Source organism: Lissotriton vulgaris, chromosome 4_1 (genome assembly GCF_964263255.1).
Source record: "Lissotriton vulgaris chromosome 4_1, aLisVul1.2, whole genome shotgun sequence".
In the NCBI taxonomy this organism is placed as follows: Eukaryota; Metazoa; Chordata; class Amphibia; order Caudata; family Salamandridae; genus Lissotriton; species Lissotriton vulgaris.
Genome location: NC_141691.1, coordinates 1,558,713,296 through 1,558,734,084, shown reverse-complemented (window position 1 = coordinate 1,558,734,084; position 20,789 = coordinate 1,558,713,296). Strand labels below are relative to the sequence as shown.

General features: G+C 41.7%; 1 protein-coding gene across 2 annotated transcripts in view; it reads right to left on the bottom strand.

Annotated features, from left to right (window-relative positions):
- NKAIN3 (sodium/potassium transporting ATPase interacting 3) overlaps positions 1–20,789 on the bottom strand; it is a 2,330,126-nt gene that overhangs the window by 112,060 nt on the left and 2,197,277 nt on the right. The gene's annotated exons all lie outside the window — the stretch shown is intronic.

Here is a 20,789-nt window from a genome sequence, read left to right as displayed (position 1 = left end):
ACTTTTACAATGAACAAATGTGTAATTTCCAATTGTTTAGATTTATTTTTATTTTTCAATTGGATCTGTAGCATTAATTTAGAAAAAGTTAAATTTGTAGAATTGGGACCTTTCCGGTCGCAAAAATGTATTTTTATACCGACAAAGCACAAATTGCAATTCAGAAACATATTACCGCATTGCAATTTCAGCTCAGAGATTCAGTTTTTGGAAGGAACGTGTTTAGGGCGTTCCTTTCAAATACAGAATCACAGTTGTATGTATGAAAGATTTGCGACCAAATTACTGTTGCAAAACATTTATATATACCTACACCTCAAAGGAAGTGGTAACCATTCGCAAATGGGAACAGGTCCCCAAGGGACCTTTGCCCCTTTGTGAATGTTGAAACAAATATTTTGTGGTCCCACAGACCTACTCTTAATGTATACATATCACTGCAAACTCTTCAGAACAAAGAGCAGAGGCCACGCAGGGGATTTGAAGGAAACTCTTTAATTGATATTGCGGCATGATGCATTTCGGCCCCACTTCTTCTGATGCCTAAGTATTTGGGCGGCTTGTCACACCTGTGTTTAAAAATAGTCCTGCCTCATTCCCATTGGCGGGAACTCGCTGCACCCCAAACCAATGTCCGCTCACCACCGGTAGTCCGTCGGAACTACAAGTCCCAGAATTCAACTGATATATATATATATATATAGATATATATATATATATATATATATATATATATATATATCTATATATATATATATATATTCACTAAAAAAACATAGGTTTTAGGCCTTATATAGTTAGGAATTAACATATAAAAAACCATTGAAATTCCTCCTATATAGTTAGCTGGACATTTTATTGATATAAAACCAATGAAATTCGACATATAGTTAGGTGCATTAACTATATATTTCGCGCATCCGCAATCCAATGCTGATGATGTCACATATTACATCATTCATGACATGGTCAGTGACATCACTGATGACATCATCCAGTGTCTGTGTGTTTTTGTAAAGTTTAAATATGTTTTACATATTGAAGAATGAGAGGATGTATAAGAGTATAAAAGTATGGATGAAGGATTTGATTGTATAAGTGAGTAAGTATGTGTTTGTATATCTGTGAAAATGTAATCCATTCTGTGTTTAACTGTATAGATGAAGAAATCAAAGTGTGATTGATTCTTTACAGGACTGAGTAGGTTTGTGAGTAACTCCATGGATGAGTGGCAGCGTGTGATTGTCTGCATAGGTGTATGACTGCATATGATAGTGTTGCAATGATGAGTGACAGTATGTACGAATGACCTTATGGGTGAATGAATGAATGTGCATGTCGACGTAGGAATCAGTTAGTGGGTATGTAGTAAATGGTATTGGTGTGTCAATAGTTTCAAAAATAATACTCTGTATTTTACACTAGGTGTATTAGAGTGTAAGGTGCATTGTATTATCACATGAAGTATATCATTAGTGGTGTAATTATTGATGTTAAATGAGCTGTCATCAGTGATGTCATCAGTGATGTCATGAATGATGTAATATGTGACATCATCAGCATTGGATTGCGGATGCGCGAAATATATAGTTAATGCACCTAACTATATGTCGAATTTCATTGGTTTTATATCAATAAAATGTCCAGCTAACTATATAGTAGGAATTTCAATGGTTTTTTATATGTTAATTCCTAACTATATAAGGCCTAAAACCTATGTTTTTTTTAGTGAATTTCATTGGTTTTTTAAAGGCTAATTCCTAACTATATATAGTGTATAACCTATGGTTTTTTCAGTGAATTTCATTGGTTTTTTAAATGCTAATATATAGATATGTAAGGGCAGAAACCTATGGTTTTTTCAGTGAATTTGCAAGGTTTTGAAAATGCTAATTCTATTAGCGGATAATGTTTAAATATGTTACTATCCTTCTGGGACCACCTGAGCAGCCCTAGGGATCCGATTTTTGATGCATGAACGATGGTTGGATGCATGATGGATGAATGATTGTTGGGTGGATGCATGGATGGATGCATGCATGATAGATGGGTGAATGGATGCATGAATGATGGATGGATGCAGGATGGATGGATGGGTGGGTGGATGGATGTGGTGCATGAATGGTGGGTGGGAGGGTGGGTGGGTGTTGGATGGATGCATGATTGTTGGCTGGAACATGGATGGATGGCTGGTGAATGCATGATGGTTATTTAAGCACAGTAGTGGCTGAAAACCATAGCTGGCAAGGTTTCAGATTGCTGTGTGTGGCATTTTCATAAATTCACCGTAATTATGAGTGGCATTTCAACAAATATGAGGGACACTTTGTCGCAACCAAAATCAAGCAATGAAAAACAGGAAAACATATAAATATGAGCAGTTAAACCCATTTGAGCAACAAGACATACTAAGAAGATGTTAAAACTGCTGGAAAGCAAAGCACCAGAAACTGAAGCACCTAGTCCTGTTCTAAACTGTTCGTACTGTTATACAAAACGAGGACTCGTGTCTGCACCAGTCATTTATAGTGTGCCACTGTAAACAAAAGAATCTTTCTGTAAATTTTAGTGGTCAGTTATTGTAGTGGGCTACATAATCTTTTTTAAAAAACTGCAGTTTGCTTGCCACTTGCTCACCTCAGGTACAGAGAATAACGAGCAGTACCTCAACGTTCGCTGGGGTATGGAATGTAGCCACACTGTGGTAGTAGCGCGGGGGTAGCGATGGACTGAGCCGGCCAACGGCCCGTCCTCTCTCGGTGCGCAGGCAGCTGAAGAAAAGGACAGAAAGCCCGCCGGCAGGCTCTCGCCTCCCGCACGGTCTCTGCCTGTCTCCTCCCTCAGTTTGAGGGAAAGTGCTGTGACCGCGCTCCACTGACAGCACCAGAGGGAGGCGGCCAGCGCTCCCTCCGCGGCAGGCACCGGACCTCCCTGGGCTGACATGACGTGCTGACCGAGCCGAGTCATGATGAAGGGTAGGGGCGGGCATTGCCAGCCGGCCGCGCGGACAGCGCGGCGGCCCGATTTTAGGCAGGCAGGTGGGGACCAAAACGAGCTGGGCAGTCAGCTGGGCAGATGACGCTTCTCTTACAGGTGGCAGGGCTCCCTCCCATCACGGGAGCCCTGCAAAGTCAGCCGCCATCTTCCTTCTTCCCCCTCGCGGCGGGGGCGGGCATTTCCAGCCGGCCGCGCTGGGATTGGCCGGCCGGCCCCAGCACTTCCGGGTCGCCGCGGGCAGCGCGGCGGCCCCATTTCAGGCAGGCAGGCGGGGACAGTGCGCGCACGCGTGCGCGCTTATAGATATATAATTGATTTTAAATGCAATTTTCTCAGCAAATACTGGACGGATTTACATCACTTAAAAAAAGCGTAATCTGCGAACCAGTCTCTTCCATTTTGCCAAATTTCAAATAATTCTGTTCAGCCTTTCGGGCTGTAGCCGAGTCTAAAGGTCCTATGGAAATTAACATGGGGAAAACACGTTTTGGGACCCCCCTTTTTTCTCAGCCCCCACTTGACGAATCCCCCCCAAACTTTCAGGGAAGGAGCGGAGCGGAGCGAGCCATCTTCTTTGAGAAATTTGTGAAGATTCATCAACCAGCGCCAAAGTTATTCCCAATAGAATGTTGGGGATTTCCTATGGAAAACAATCCTAACTATATATACCTACTGGCGACCGCCAGTAGGTTATATATATATATATATATATATATATATATATATATATATATATATATATATATATATATATATATATATATATATATATATATATATATATATATATATATATATATATATATATATATATATATATATATATATATATATATATATATATATATATACATACATACATACATACATACATACATACATACATACATACATACATACATACATACATACATATATATATATATATATATATATATATATATATATATATATATATATATATATATATATATATATATATATATATATATATATATATATATATATATATATATATTACCTACTGGCAGTCGCCAGTAGGTAGTTATAGTTAGGATTATTTTCTATAGGAAAACCGCAACATTCTATTGGGAATTACTTTGGCGTCGATTGGGGGATCTGCCTGTAATTTTCTTGAAATTTGCCTCGCTGCGCTCCGCTCCTTCCCTGAAAGTTTGGGGGGGATTCGTCAAGTGGGGGCCGAGATAAAAGGGGGTCCCAAAAAGTGTTTTCCCCATGTTAATTTCCATGGGCGGTTGTACTCACTTTTAGCCCGAACGGCTGAATGGATTTCCACCAAACTTGGCAAAATTGTAGGGACTGGTAGCCCGATGTGCCTTTGCTATGTCTCAAGATATGTGCTCCAGTGGATTTTGAGTAATTTAGGTTAAAAAAAAAATGTATATCTATAAGCGCGCCCCGGTACGCGCACTGGGGCGCGCTACACAAGTTTGCGAGCGGAAAGCTGATTGGCTCTCGGGTGTCTGTCAACATTCCAAACAGTCCGGAGTGTCTGCCATCTTGTGTCTCAGTAGGATCGAGACACAAGCGGTGGCAAAAACAAGGGGGGAAAGGACCAAAAGGGGGCAGGGTAGACCCCCCTGACCCCCTAGGTTTGATGTGGGGGCCATAAGAGGGCCCCACGGGGCAAAAAAACAAAAAAACAATTTTCGATTTGCGCGGGGGAGCGCCCGGTACGCGCACCGTGGAGCGTACCGGGGAGCGTACCATGGGGAAAAAAGAATGACAACGTTTTTTTTTAATTTAGCATTTTTTTATAAATTGGAGGTAGTTCTAAAAGTAACAGTTTTTTCATTCTTTTTGTTGTTTTATATTTTTTTTATTGTTTTTTGGAACATTCTTTACTTTTTTTGGCTTTTATGAACAATTTTATATATTTTTTTGAATTTTTATGGGGACAAACAAAAAACAGGGAATAGTAAATGGCTCAACTGGAGCAAAAAAAACCAGGAAAAAATTAAGGTTTCTTTTTACAGTTGTGGTTGTCTCCAGCACGGTTGATGAGTTTAATACTTTGCTCTCCATAGCAAATTGTAGTCCCGCAAAATTTACCAACTATTTTAAAATCTCCAAACTGGGGTTGGATGTTTGGGACCATCTCCCTTGTCTCTGGACCCGATGGAGTGGGTTGTTTACTTTGGGAGGTGCTGGGAGAAGATTGGGGAGGGTTTCTGGTCAGTTCTCTGACCTCTGCCACAGTATAGTTGTTTGGGTGCCGGCGTTGCATGTGGCGAATCATAGTGTTGTTGCCAAAAGAATACTTTTTGGCAGGGTTCCCCCTGGAAAGTACAGTGCCACAGATCAGACAAGTAACCTTTGGTGCATTAACTTTCTTGAGGCCCCTTGGGATTTTAAAAAACTCCCAGACAATGTGCTCCTTTGGCTTATAGGGGGTAGTATCTTCAGGCAGGAACCGCCTCTCCTCCTCCTCCTCCTCCTCTTCTTCTCCACCACTTTGGTGTTGTGGTGGTCCTTGTGGTGGTGGTGGTGGTGGTTGAGATGCTCCTGCTGCTGCTGCTACTGTAGCCATTTCTCAGTACAAATAGGTCTGCAAACAGGCCTTCCTCAGTCAAGGTACAAAGTGGGAATGAGGAAAAAAGGTGTTATTTTCAGGTCACATGACCCGACGCGCTTACGCTACGCATCCCGGGGCGCGCCCCGGGGCGCTTATGATGCGCGATCGTATGCGCTCGGGTGCTTCAGGGTGCGCTTACGCCGTGCGTATCACGTGGACGCGGCTACGCGATACGTCACGATGATGTTTTTGTTCATGGCAATAACACAAACAGGACGCTCACCGGTACGCGCACCGGGACCCGCCGCAAGACTGCGCTTTCCGGTGCGCACACCGGTACGCGCACCGGGAGTGCTCCAGGGCAAAAAAAGATATACATATAAAAATAGTATTACATAAATATACAATATAGGATTCATTATAAAAAATATTATATTTGATAGCAATAGAAATTTGCTATTAAAAAACCTTTGAAATTCACTGAAAAAAACATAGGCTTGAGGCCCTATATATAGTTAGGAATTAGCATTTAAAAACCTATGAAATTCACTGAAAAAACCATAGGTTTCACACCAGTTATAGTTAGTAATTAGCATTTAAAAAACCTATTAAATTCACTGAAAAAAACATAGGTTTGACACCAGTTATAGTTAGCTGGAAATTTTACTGACATAAAACCATTGAAATTCCCACGTTATAGTTAGTTAGACTCCCTATAACTTGCGCGCTTGCAATGCACTGCAGATGACGTCACATCTTACATCACTCATGACATGGTCAGTGACATCATTCATGACATCACTGATGACACCATCCTTGTGACAGAGTGACAGACCTCCTTTCAGTGTAATGTACCACTTGAAACACATATTCAAAAATAGAAACTAACATTTTCAAAAAAATGGAGATACCCATACCAGTTACAACAACCAATTCAGTAATTCCACCATCTATATACACATCCACTCATTCACCAACAGTTCTATATAGTCACTCATACATATACTCACTCATCATATGTAGTGATACACCTATACATCCTGTTACACACCAACAGTCATCCAAAAGTTACTCACACACATACTCACACATGCAAATAAACTATTGAACATCCATTTATTTGCATATCCAGCTATACACACACTACCACCTTACTTCTCAGGAAACTTACACATACTTACTCTCTTAAACAATCACTTATAGAAACACATACTTATTTAAACAAAGACTCTTTCTATCTTTCACTCTCACATATACTCACTTATATACATCAATACTCACATATACTAGATTAAAGCATATGCAGTTACTGATAAAGACACTAGTGAGACAGTCATTCACTCACTAACACACACATATACACACTCATCCACCCATACAGTCCTGCACATATGCTGTCTTCAAAACACATACAAACAGTGAGTCAGTCATTGATGCATCTATGTGCTAAGTAATACCCCCACCAAACCATACAGACACTCATACTGATAAAAAAAAATCTAATAGCCCATATACACACACATGTAGCTACTCACCAACCCATGCAGCCACTTATACACAAAGTGAAACACTGATACATATATTCAAATATTTAAACATTACTCGCTAATATATGTATTCACTAAGGTACACTTAATAAGCCAGTTAACCAATCAATTTTTAAAAAAAAAAACATCCATTTAGACACTTATTTAAACATTTATTCTTCCATCGACCTTTACAAATACATATATAAAACATATTTATTTTTCAGAAAGACACACATTCACTGGATGGTGTCATCAGTGATGTCACTGACCATGTCATGAGTGATGTAATATATGACGTCATCAGCAGTGCATTGCAGGCGCGCAAGTTATAGTGAGTCCAACTAACTATAACGTGGGAATATATATATATATATATATTTTTTAAATGCATCATGTTTTTCTTTAAAAAACTTGGCTGCATTAATAACATATATAAATATTGCTTTATTAAAAAGCAATCACAGGCATGGTGGTCTGCTGACCCCAGCAGGCCACCACCCTTATGATGGCTGCAATTCCTAATGCGCTGTAAACTGAAACCTACCTCATTAACATTCATGAGGTAGGTTGATTTGCAAAACAATTGGAATGGCTACTTACAAGATGCAAGTTTTCTTACATTAAGAACTGTCATTTTCTAATTGCAATTCAATAAAAATCACATTTAGAAAGTCGCAAGTCCTGCTTTTTGTACATATGACCCTTAATCACAGAATGTAGGGTTGTGACATTTTAATTGTCATGCTCTGATGAAATCTAACAAATGAGTCTCAAATATTGATTCTATAGCTTATCTGGTTTATATATATATTCACTTCTTATTACTTAACCTGATCCAGTGCATGGAAGGGGCAACTTCTTTCTATTCTACTTAAGGTTTTATATGGAACATCACAATCAACCAACATTCTTTGCAAACCTTTGTTGCAAGGAATATATTGATAGCCTTGTCAAGAAGGAGCTTATAAGTGAAAGGTACTGCTGGGCAACATTTTCAAGCAAATTTCAAAATGTTTTTTCTACCTGTGAAGTTTAATCCGAACAGTTCTGCTGCTCTGCAGGCAGAAAAGCACAACACAGGTATTTTGGGAGCACTGTAGTGGGCTGGGCAATGGTTTTACCTTAATATGAATTGCATTAAGGTAAACACATTGCCTGGACCCCTGATAGCGCTCTCGAAAGCATCTTCCTCAGCTGGGACACCGATATGAAGCATTTTTGCTTCACTATCAGGGGACTGGGCAGTGTAATTAACTCAATGCATTCTTAAATTTACAGGATAGGAAATTATTGCCCTTCAGGATATTGGTATTGTTTTATGTCTGGCCTTTGAGATAGTGAAAGCAGTCTTACCGCACTACTGCTTTAAAAAAAAATCACATATAATATATCAAAAGGGCTTTTCATCAGTGGGTGTCACCAATGGTCAGTTAAATAGTCACATTTTGCTTTTGCCCATCACAGCATACAGTATGGGACAATAGGTCAGCCCACTTAACCCATTGCCTTCCTTCACTTGGAGTGACTTCATAAAGACTATGGGGCAGATTTACATGAGCCTTGCGACAATTTTACGTTGTTTTTTACATGGGAAAAATGACGCAAAAGTGGCGCAAGGGGCTTGTAAATCTGCCCCTATGCATAGTAATCATATCCACGTAAAATTGTTCCTTTCTCTGCAAAGTAGGTACAAAGAGAGCTTTTTTGTCCTACTTATATTATTTTGCTACGTTCAATTTAAATAGTAGCTATTCATTTTGCTTGCACTCCTACCCAAAATTTATGTTATTTGGTGACATTGTAACATAATAGTTGCCTGCAATTTGAATGCTGATTACGTGTTGATTTATTCTTTTTTCCTTCGCAAATAATAATATAATGCTTGGCATAATCAGAAGGCTTTTGTTGTTTAAAAACATTCTTGGCAAAACATCTGCATCGGTATGATGTTTTTTCAATTTAGATATTTTATTGCAAACATTACGGGGCTATGTTTAGGCAGTGGCACATTTTCAAGTTTTCCTTTTTATTTATGCAGTACATTGTTAGACTTGGCATCCTTGCCGTGGTTTCTCCAGACTATTTTTGGGCTGTGTGATGTATTTCGTTTTTGCTGGCATGGATTCTTTGAGCACTTTGCCACTGCTGATCAGTGTCAAAGTGCAAGTTCTCCCTGTGTAAATTGTGATTATGATTGGTTATCCATGATTAGCATATTTGATTTACTGGCAAGTGCACTGTGTGTGCCCAAGGCCTGTAAATCAATTGCTACAAGTGGGCCTTCAGCACTGCTTGTGCCACCCACATGAGTAGCCCTGAAAAGGTATCTGAGACCTGCCACTGCAGTGTCTGCATGCACAGTTCTGAACTGCCATGTCGACTTGGTAAGTGCACCCACTTGCAAGTCCCTAAGCTTTCCCTTTTCTTACATGTAATTCACCCCTAAGGTTGCTCCAATAAACCCCCTTGGGCAGGGTGCAGTGTATGTAAGGTAGGACATGTACTGGTGTGTTTTACATATCCTGTTGTCAACCCCTTCGCAGCGGCGCAAATTTTGCTGCGGTGCGGGGGGGGGGGGGGGATGGGGAGGCGCGGCGCTGTGGTGCTCATGACGGCTCCCGGCCATCATGAGTCACAGTAGGCGTGTGCTCATGAATGACAGTCGGGAGCCGTCAGAACGCCGTCCACTGATTAATTCGCCTGCACAGGCAGGGAATTAATCGCACATGAGCAGAGCGGCAACATTGGGACGGCTCCCGGCCGTCATGAGCACATGCCTACCGTGACTCATGACGGCCGGGAGCGGTCATGAGCACAGAACAGGTTAAATAATGTGTGTTTCATTTTTTACTGTTGCAAGGTCTCCCTCTCCCATAGGCCTTGTAACATTTTAAAAGTGTAACTTTCAATTGGGAAAGGCTAGAGCTTTGGAGTTTAGGCACTGTGAACTCAGAATTTAATAACACACCTTTTAGTAATAGTGTTTTTAAATGGTGTGATTGAGAATGCCACTTAGGCATTTTCTTGTATAACCATCCTGTGTGCCTCTGCCTGTTTGTGTATTCACCATTTGGTTTTGAAGTGACGGGAGCTGGGGATGGGCATTAACTCTAGTTAGTGATAAGGGGGGTTGAGTGTGTCTTGCCTTAACCGGGTGACTCAAAGCCAGGATTACTAGACTTTTCTGCATTTAGAGTGGTGGAAAGAGTTTTCAGTAGCACCTGAATAGGCTGTGTCTGCTTTGCACAATGCTGTCAACAACGCCTGTAGTGAAGCTGGACCAGGGAGGACAGAACTGGTTTTTACTGAGCTCAGAGACACTTGAAACAAAGATTACAAAAAGATAATGGGGAATAAGTAGTAGACCTCAAACCCCAGAACTTTAGAGTACTTCTTGACTAAGAGGACCCTGCCCAGAAGAAGAGCTGAAGAGCTGTCAGGAGTACTGCCCCTTTCTGTGTGTTACTTTGCTCGGTTGGCCTGAAGTTGCTGCTTCTGTCTGTGGGCAGTGGAAAGGGCTGGACTTTTACCTTGCTGTGGTATCCTGCTTAAGAAGGTTTTCCAAGGGCTTGTAGTAGAGCTTGCCTCATAGTCTGAAGTCTCAGGGGCACAAAGATTTCACCTTCAACTTACTAAACAGCACCTGGATTTACTCTGCTGGACTCCTGATTGCCAAAGTGTGGCAATTCTAGTTCCTGGGCCCTTGGAATCATGTGGTTAGCACTGCAAACCAAGAAATACAACACCAACGCAGTCAGATCTGCCGCCAGTGATGCCACAACCTGCACAGAGGCCGTGGGTACGCTCATGAAGTGCACAACGCACTGCTATGCCTGCACCGCAGCTCCAATGCACAACTACACCTGCATGTCAATGTGCTCCCGGATGCCAGCGCTTGTACCAATGTCAGTTGCTGCCAGCGCAGGCCTTTTGTTATCACAGAGCTGATCACCAATGTGGGTGAATTCCCAAACTCATTCAAAGCCACACTGCTGAATGGAACAGCCGCATTGCCGCTGATGCTGCCTCAGCTCCCCTGCCAGCCCGGACTCAACGCCTCACCTCCTCATGGACTTTGCTCCTCACCTCCCATGTGACAGTAAGGATCTTGCCTTGCCTTGGTCAATCGATTCCTCACCTCTGTGACGCCATCCGTTGACTTGTTTTATAAGGTAGTGTTACTTGGCGTGTCTGTGTAACTCCGTGGCCGGTCCGCACAGCTCGCGGGCGGCACTTTATTTGTGATTTGTGCCTATCACAACATCGTAATAGCCCCAGTTGGAGCTATATGTTTCTGCAAATGTTATTTTTGCAATAATTGTTCTAAAAGTGATATCTTGATATACGTATCCTGGATTTTTATCGTTTTGGTCTTGTTTGGTTTACATAAGGATACTTTATCTTTCTAAAGTGGTGCGTGTGTCCATTTGTAGTGGTTTCACTGTGGTACTGTGTGTGTTATGTACAAATGCTTTACACATTGCCTCTGAGATAAGCCTCCCTGCTCATGCACAGCTACCAAAGTGATGAGCAGGGCTTATTTTAGAAGTGTAATCCCCCTTGCGCCTGACTATATGGAAGAGTCCATACTTGGACAGGCTCAAACCTGCCAACTAGAGACTCCGATTTCAAACACATATACTTACAATTTAAAGGTTTTTGTCATAAACATTGCACCAGTGTGCCAAAGGCCAGATCTATAGACTTTTCCAATGATTGTTTAATCTGGGACAGGCAGAAGCAAAACCAGTGGAGCATGTGAATATTGATAAAGGTATTATTTTCTTACCCTTACCTCAGATTTAAAAAAAATGAACTTGCCCATCACTAATACAAGCAACTATACACAGTAACACAGAAAAGATTGCATTTTCTTCAATTATTTTTCTTTGGATTACAATGGAATGTAAGCATGCCAACAATTCAAAGAAAGTTTCTCCAATGATTGTGTTCACGTATCTTCTACAAGGAGTATCATTGTAGTGGATTTACTATCTTTTTCATAATCTAATATTCACAGGCAGCAGATACATTGAGTAATATTGCACAACCAGTGCTCCAATTTCAATGCTTACTGCAGCGTTCCTGGCTGCAAAGAGGCTGCGGTTCTGGCTGGGCCGAATCCTGGGCCATATTATCAAGCAGGGCGTTAAAAATTATCGCAGTTTTAGCTGCAGAAAACTGCCGCTAAAGCGGAGAGAATGGGCTTGATAATATGGCCTTGTGAATTCCAATAGAAACCCATATTCTGATTTGATTTGATTTGATTTGATTGTGGGTTTTATAGAGCGCACAGCTACCCTAGGGCATCCCGGCGCTGGTAACTATCATCCTGGAGAGTGTGCGATCAAGGGGGGTGGTGCTCAGGGGAAAAGGAGGGTCTTCAGTTTTTTCCTAAATCTAAAGTGGTTTTGTTCTTGCCTCAGGGAGAGTGGGAGGGCGTTCCACAGTTTTGGAGCATTGTACGAGAACAAGCGACCACCTGTTCTGGCCCTTCTAATTCTGGGGACTTTTGCAAGGGAAAGGGAGTTAGATCTGAGTTGTCTAATTGATTGTTGGAAGGACACAAGAGGTCTAAGAATAGGAGGGCCTTCGTTGTGCAGTATTTTATGTGCCATGCACAGGGTCTTAAAATTGACCCGTTCTTTGACTGGCAGCCAGTGCAAGTTTCTAAGGGCCGGCTTGGCAGAGGTCCTTGCTGCAGTACCTGTTAGTATTCTTGCTGCCGCGTTTTGTGAACATTGGAGTCTGTGGAGTACAGAGGCTGGGGCCCCCAGATATAGGACATTCCCGTAGTCCAGTCTGGAGTTCACCAACCCCTGCATCAAGAGTTTCCTGGATTGAGGGGGGAGTAGATGGAGAATCTTTCGTGCCATCTTCAGAAGGCCGAAGCACGTTCCCGTGGTTTTCCTCGCTTGTGTTTTGAAGCTGAGGTCCTGGTCCAACCATATCCCCAGGCTTTTAACTTCGGATTTTGGGGGTGGAGGGGATCCCATGCATGGTGGCCAGGGAAGAGGGGAGGGTATTTTGTTAGGGTTTCCCAGAAGAAGTATTTCAGATTTTTCCCCATTCAGTTTTAACCGGGATTCGCACATCCATTGGTGAACTTTTTCCAGGCAGCTGGACAGATTGGAGAGGGCGTTGTCAGATTGGTTAAGGGACACGATGAGCTGGGTGTCATCGGCGTACATTATTGATTTGATTATTATTTATTATTATTATTTATTATTTATTATTATTATTATTATTGATTATTGATTTGATTATTCTGGCGTGAACATGGGCTTCTATTGGAATTCTCCAGGGCATATTATCAAGCCCATTATCGCCCCTTTAGCGGCAGTTTTCTGCCGCTAAAACAGCGATAATTTTAACTCCCTGCTTTATAATATGCCCCCTGTCTCTGAACAGACAAATCATGGAAGAAGGGAACAAAGGAATGTTTTACCGATATGTTGATTCGGAATATTCTGCCTTAGTAGAGATTCCAGATAGAATAGGCTCTATTAATAATTGTCATTCTTTGGGTCTGTTTCTCGCAGTTATTTGTGCTAAATTCAGCATACATGTGCCTTTGTAGGAGTAATTATCCACGTTGGAAATTTTAAAAAAGTAGTCTACACAAAATTGGTGTTTTAGAGTGGGAATGCCTGGAAAATTTGGGAACACCATTAAGTGTACAAAGCTGCAGATATTCACAAACTGGTTGTGAACCCATTCACACAATACGAAGAAATGGTGGTGTGCACAATACTGTACATTGTTTAATTGAGCATGCAGAGATGCCTTTACATGCACATCATTTTTGAATTTCCAAATATTCATGAATCTGCACCTTACCAAAGGGCAGATGGGACAGCCCACTTCTCAAGCAGTAGCTATCATTTGTTAAGCAGGTGCAGTGCCACCAGGATCGAGGGTACTTAATAGCCCTCTGCATCACATATATGACATTCTTTTTTTAATTTATTTAAAAGGTATGGTATTTTCCTTGCTAGTATTAGGGCCAAGTGCAGCATTGCTGCAAATAGGGGGGCAAAACATGGGAGCTCATGTTTTATCTAGAAAGGATGTGGTGTAACGGTGAGAGCTGCTGACTTTGAAACTGGGGAATTAGGTTCAAGTTCCATTAACAGCTCAATATCCTGTGATTCAGGGCAAATCACTTGAACTTCCCGTGCCCCCTACCCCAAAACAAATGAACCTGCCCAAGAGTAATGCATCTGGAGCTGTAAACAAATATTAATGTGCCCTTGAGTAATGTATCTGGTTCTGTAAAGTGCTCCAATGCCATTGGGCTGAGTTTGTGCCTTAAAAAACTTCCCCTGAAAATAGGGGACAGAGAGCCTGTTTAATAAATTGAGAGATGATCAGGCACAGTGGGGAAAGTGTTAAAATGGCACAGAAAACAGTTTGCTACTCAAGTGCAGCAGGTGCAGTTGCATTGGTGCCCGGAAGTGCGAGTGCCTCACAACACCCTAATATGTGGAGCAGAGTTTCTTGGTCAGTTTTCTTTTTTGTTTGATTAATTTATACTTCAATAAGTCCCACATTTCCTGTAGATTAAGAGCCATAGCAAAAGTATCCCGGACATTATTTCATAAGCCTCACCCCTTGCACCTAGCCCTGCACTCCAGCTCCCCCAGTTTTTAGAGGGGGGGGGGGGGCAACCTGAACACTTTTAGCTTTTGGGCAATTTGAGCAAAACATATTAAAGATCTCTGATTTAGGGTGTGAGGCCTGGCCTGTCCTGGCCGGATTGCAATGCGTACTAGACCAGGCAGTCGTTTCATTATTTTCAGCTCAAGCCATAAGATTGGGTCTTCTCACTCATGTCCTATCTCCAGTTGCTGCAGCACACACAGAAAGAGGAAAGAGCCTCTTGTGATTGTTTTTGTGCGGGAAGATGTACCTTCCTGCACAAAAATAATCATCCCTGCAATGCAGGCATCCTTTCACCATGGTGCAAAGGCGCTTATGTTGGCGCACAGTATCAAATTGTGCGCTGGCGCAGGGGAAAAAGGACAGGAATGAGCCATATCTGATAGATTCGACACATTCCTACCCTTTTATTTTTCTGTACGGCAGCGCAGCAGGAAGGCCCGCAGCCTACCCTACGGCAAAACCTCATAAATGAGGCCCTCAATTATTTAGTGGAGAAAGCGTTATCGCTAACCTGGTTGAAGGGATCAGTCAATGGAGAGTCCTATTTCTTTGTCCTTTTTCTGTTCAGTTAGAGGCCTTGCCTGAGGAGACTCAATCTAGCATGTTTGTTTCATTCTTTGAGGCAGCCTAATGGTATGCGTGTGGCGTAGCAACCAAAATGCAGTCAAAATAACATAACATAGCTTACCATTTCCTATCAAGTTTAGACAACCTGTGAATGCTCTGAGGGATTTAATTGACTTGCTGATTCTTTTGAGACTGCATAAAAATTACACGGTGCTGCAGTTGACAATGCAGGGCCACATACCTTTTATATTCATGAGCTTCTGTTTCCCCCATGCATTTTCAGTCTGAGAGATACTCATCACCCTTTCAGCTTCATGTGCCCGTGGCACTGTTTTTGAAAGGGCGCGAGCATCTTCAGCAGCAGGAGGTGCGCGCATCTCTTTTTACATCACCATGGGAACCATAACCTACTCTTCTACTTCCTGAGCAGCAAGTTTGAATCGTTTCGAAAAACGAAAAACGAAAATATTTCGCCATGGCCTTTATGCGTGTTTCCATTTTAGATGCATTTTAGATGCACAATGTAGTATGTAGCCTACAGCTAGAAGCAACTGCAGACTAACTCGTTCTATGAAAGGAAAAAAAGTTAGCTATAAACTGTGCTACGAATCTATGCGATCAGTCTGAATGCAAACCATGTGCATTATTTTGATACATCGACAAATGCGCTCACAGTACCTTGAACACTGTTACGTTGTTGCTATATCCATTAAGTAAAGCCCAACGAATCACACCAGGGCGTGAATCTCGGCGCTCGGACTGCAGATAACTCGCATCTAACTAAAACAGGCAGGTTGTTAACAGTTTTTCGAATTTGCAAAATCCGAGCAGTGGAAGCGATGGAATGGAAGCTGGTTCCTTAATTTAAGCAGATGAGGAAGAGAGAGCACAATTTGTACTAGTCAAACCCTTGCAGTAAATATTTTCGAATACTAAAAGCATTGCTTTTATGGTCGAGTTGTTTAATTTTTTTAAATCACCTGAGGCCTTCCTAATCCTTTGTAAACACTGAAATATACAGAGCTGGAACTGGCCGATGCTAAGGTCACTATCACTCTAGATATAGTTTAAAGAGAGCGAAAGAGTACACTCTGGAAGACAAATCTTGTAAATAATGTGGTCGACGAAGAAGGTAGCCTCACTAAAATCTAAAATAGTGGAGAAAATATGTCCTCATACAACTTCACATAATCCTAACTGCTTTCTGGTGTCGTACAATGATGTTTGCTGGTAACTACTCCTGTACGGACTTGGTCCAATGGGCATAGAATTCACCTAATCCACGTCATTGCTATTTCATCCCCAACTGTCACTCGTCCTCCTCACTTTAACTTTTCTAATTTCTCTTCTACAGATTCACCGACATAATAGCAGGCATAGTTGTAGCCCATGTTCACTATGAAGGAGTCTCTTAGTGCCATTGGGAGTTAATGCAAATGTATTGTTACCAATAGTACTCATATTTACTTCGAAACAATGTAAGACGGAGGGAATCCACAAGGATTTGAGCCTGTGACAATAAGATTAAGTACAGATCCCCTCAGTGGATATATTAGTCCACTGTGTCACCAGAGCTCGTGTATCCCCCAAACCTGGCTAACTGAAGTTTCTGCAGAATTATGTTCAGTGTTACTGGTTAGCACCAAGAAATATTCCTATTAGCTATATACCCTATCCATCTTTAAGGACAAATTAGATTTGGCCTGACATGATTAAATGCAGTAGCATAGAATGGATGTCAGGGGCCCTGATGCAGGCAATAAAAATGGGCATCCAGTCCACCCCAAGTTGGTATTAAAATAAAGGCATAACAGGGTTTTCAGTGGGCCCCTCTTGCCCTTGGTCCCTGGGTCTGATGGAGCATGATTCTTGCTAATTCAATCTGCTCAGAAAATCTACTCATGTGTGTGTTTTAATAAATTACTAACGTGTGTGAAAACCGAAATTACTAAAACTTGAAGATTGCAAAGGTCCGCGAGTCAGAATAACACATGTAGAATGAAAGATTTCTTTATAAGAGTTAAGAATTATTAATTTGCGTGTATAATATTAATGTTCTTATATTTCCTGAACTGCAGGAATTTTCAAGCATAAAAACGAAAATGCTCTTTGATTCTACTTGAAAGTAGTGTAAGTTTAGAAATGTAAAAAAGATTTTTCTTTTCTCTCTGTCTTTTCTTGCTACAACGTAAAGGCCTTAGCAAATGTAGTTGTTAGAGGGTGTGCTTCCATGCTCCTTTGTTTCTTTTCATGTTATTTCTTGATGTCCTTGTAAAGAATAAGATTTCCATCCTTAGAGAGCAGAGAATAGTATCACTTTTCCTGTCTAGGAGAGGAATTAGAATGAAACTGTTGCTATGTAGATACAACATGTGTAATTGTAGTTTTTTTATTCCTCTTTATACAGTTATACAATTTCAGACAAAGACAGTTTAGAGAAATGTGTAAAGTCACTATCATGAGATGTTTGCCTCCCCTAGTTACTGACCAATCAGAGTGACTTGTAGGGTCTAGGAGAGTTTCTAACTTTGTGTAACAAAGTTGTGAAGTCAGTATAAAGACACTGGTGAATAAATGACCTTCCGCTTGATCACATTCTGGTGATCTGTCCTGCATTCCATGGTATGCTGTATGCTGTGCTGTGCTGATTCCTGATGTGGCTGGCAATCCTGACTGTGAAGAACTTTTCCCCTGGAGACTTTGGACATCATTAGATAGTGGCTAATAGCTAAGTTAAAATACTCTATCAAGAACTCAAAAATCTTAATCATTTCCATCTTGAACAGTCAGTCACACAGAGAGATAGTGATACAATTACTTTCAGGGTGCATGACATTCCATGTTTCAATGAATTGGCCCCATCGAGCAAAACACCATGCATCTTGTAACTTGAACAACATCAAAACCCCCAAATCATTAAAGTCTATATATTTCAATGCACGCTCCATTCCAAAACATACCGTCAAAATATGGAGCCTCATGGACATGGAATCAGCAGACATTTGTTTTATATTGGAAACTTGGCTTCATGAGCATTCCTTCATAGATGTGGCAATTGCCTTCCCACCTCAGTAAAACCTAATCAGAGTGGATAGAAAGGACAAAAGAGGAGGAGGTTTACTCATAGCCACTATCCCAGTAGTGAGCATCTCCTCTTTAGAAACCATGAGCGTCGACCAATTAGAACTATGTATTTTTAGAATAGAGGGTCCTTCTCGCAGCACTTGGAGAGGAGCTCTGGTATACAGACCGCCCGGCCCTAAAACCGACTTCATACATAAGTTGCTTGAGAAAATCGCCCCGCAATATTGGCCTCTGATCTCTTCCTTTTAATAGGAGATCTTAATTACTATACAAAGATATTGAACTTGGATACAGATCAGCTGCTCACAAATATGAGCAGTCTGGGATTAGCCCAATTGGTGACAGACCCCACCTACACTGCTGGCCACACACTCGACTTACTGTTCACAAACTCAAAAGATATCATAGTAGAACCTCCATCTTCACTACTATGGTCAGACCATGACCTATAAAAATTTGCTATTCCAATCCACACTACCAAAATTGACAACAGGCATGAATCAATATGCCGAAGGTCATGGCGGAAAGTCTCCTCTTCCTACTTTACAACCAATTTTAGCGCCCCACACAATATCCTAGAAGTCAACATTGATCAGGCAGCAACCTCCTTTGAGAGAGGAATAACAGATGCACTAAACAAAATCGCCCCTCTTACTTGGGCTAAAATCAAATCTAGAGCTGCTCACTGGTTTACGGAGCAACTGAAGATAGCTAAGCTCTCCTATAGGACAGAGGAGAGGAAATAGAGAAAAAGTAAAGATCCGATAAACCTCGAAAAATACAGATGTATTCACCGCAGTTATCTGGAGAATATTAGGTAAACTAAAAAATTGTTTCTCCTAAATTGGATCGAAATGGTGGCTAACTCAAATAAGGGGCTCTATAAAATCTTAAAAGAATTTACGATGCCTCCGGCACAGACACACGCCCATATCTCACAGGACTGGACGGATTCTCTTTCTAAATTTTTTGATGATAAAATTGTTGCAATTCATGACTCCTTTACGCCTCAAGACAGTATATATCTCTTAGGTAACTATTCCGCTATGTCTATGGGCTCTCCTCCTATTTTCGAGGAATTCTCCCAGTGTAAACCAGAGGAAGTGGCTAGAGGCATGTCAAATCGGGTTCACCTGTGGACCTGGTGCCATCGCGATTCCTCCAAATAATCGCTCCCGTACTGCTCAACAGTCTCACTGACCTATTTAATAGGTCACTGTTGCAATCAGAGGTCCCACAGATATAGAAACCGGCCAGAGTCAGACCAATCCTCAAAAAACCTACTGCAGACCCTAAAATCCCCTCAAACTATCGTCCTATCTCGCTGCTCCCTCACTTTGGGAAGATGTTCAAGTCACTGGTCAACCAACAGCACGTTATCTATCTCGAGAGCCATGGAATACTGGACCTGTCACAATCAGGCTTCAGGGCCACCCATAGCACAGAAACAGCTCTGGTAGAAGTAACCAATAACATCAGATTAGCATTGGACAAAGGGCAGTCATCTATTCTCGCCATACTAGATATACCAGCAGCTTTTGACACCATCTCCCACGGCATCCTCGAAGTTCGGCTCCAGGAGATTGGTGTCAGAGGGGAGGCCCTGAAGTGGCTCAGAAGCTATTTAACGGACCGAGCTACCACAGTACAGATAGACGACACCGTCTCATGAATTAGGCCAGTTAGGATAGGAGCGCCGCAGGGCTCCATTTTGAGCCCTACACTCTTCAATCTATACGTGACTCCGCTGGCCAGGGTGATCAGATCTTTCGGCTTTGATATTGTGTCATACGCCGATGCTACTCAGATCCTGACCACCCTTGGTCCAGATCCAACTGAAACAAAATCACGTTTTAAAGACTGCATGTCCCATGTTGACAGGTGGAAGAGCACAAATCATCTGCAACTAAACAAAGGCAAAACAGAGATCGTACTGTTTGGCAAGGCCTACAAACACTGGGCTAGTGACTGGTGGCCTTTAAAGTTGGGCCCCTGCCCAGTTCCTAGACAGACAGTACAGAATTTAGGAATCCAAATGGATAGCCAACTATCAATGAAAAATCAGGTCAACAATATAATTGGCTCATGTTTCGGCATCATGCATAACTTACGCAAAGTCTTCAAATGGATTCTGATGGAAGCCAGGGAACCACTATTCCAGGGACTGATCATCAACCATATAGATTACAGAACACTGCAGCCAGGCTTGTCCTTAACCTCCCGTCAAGATCCCCTACGGCCCCTAATCTGAGACTCCTCCACTGGCTCCCTGTCAAGAAGCGAATTCATTTTGACGCCCTTTGTTTAACACATAAAAATATGTACGGTAGAGGACCGGGTTATTAGGCCAAAAAACTAAGATAGTACCAGCCCCGCAGGACTCTGAGATCCAGCAATAGATCACTTCTCAC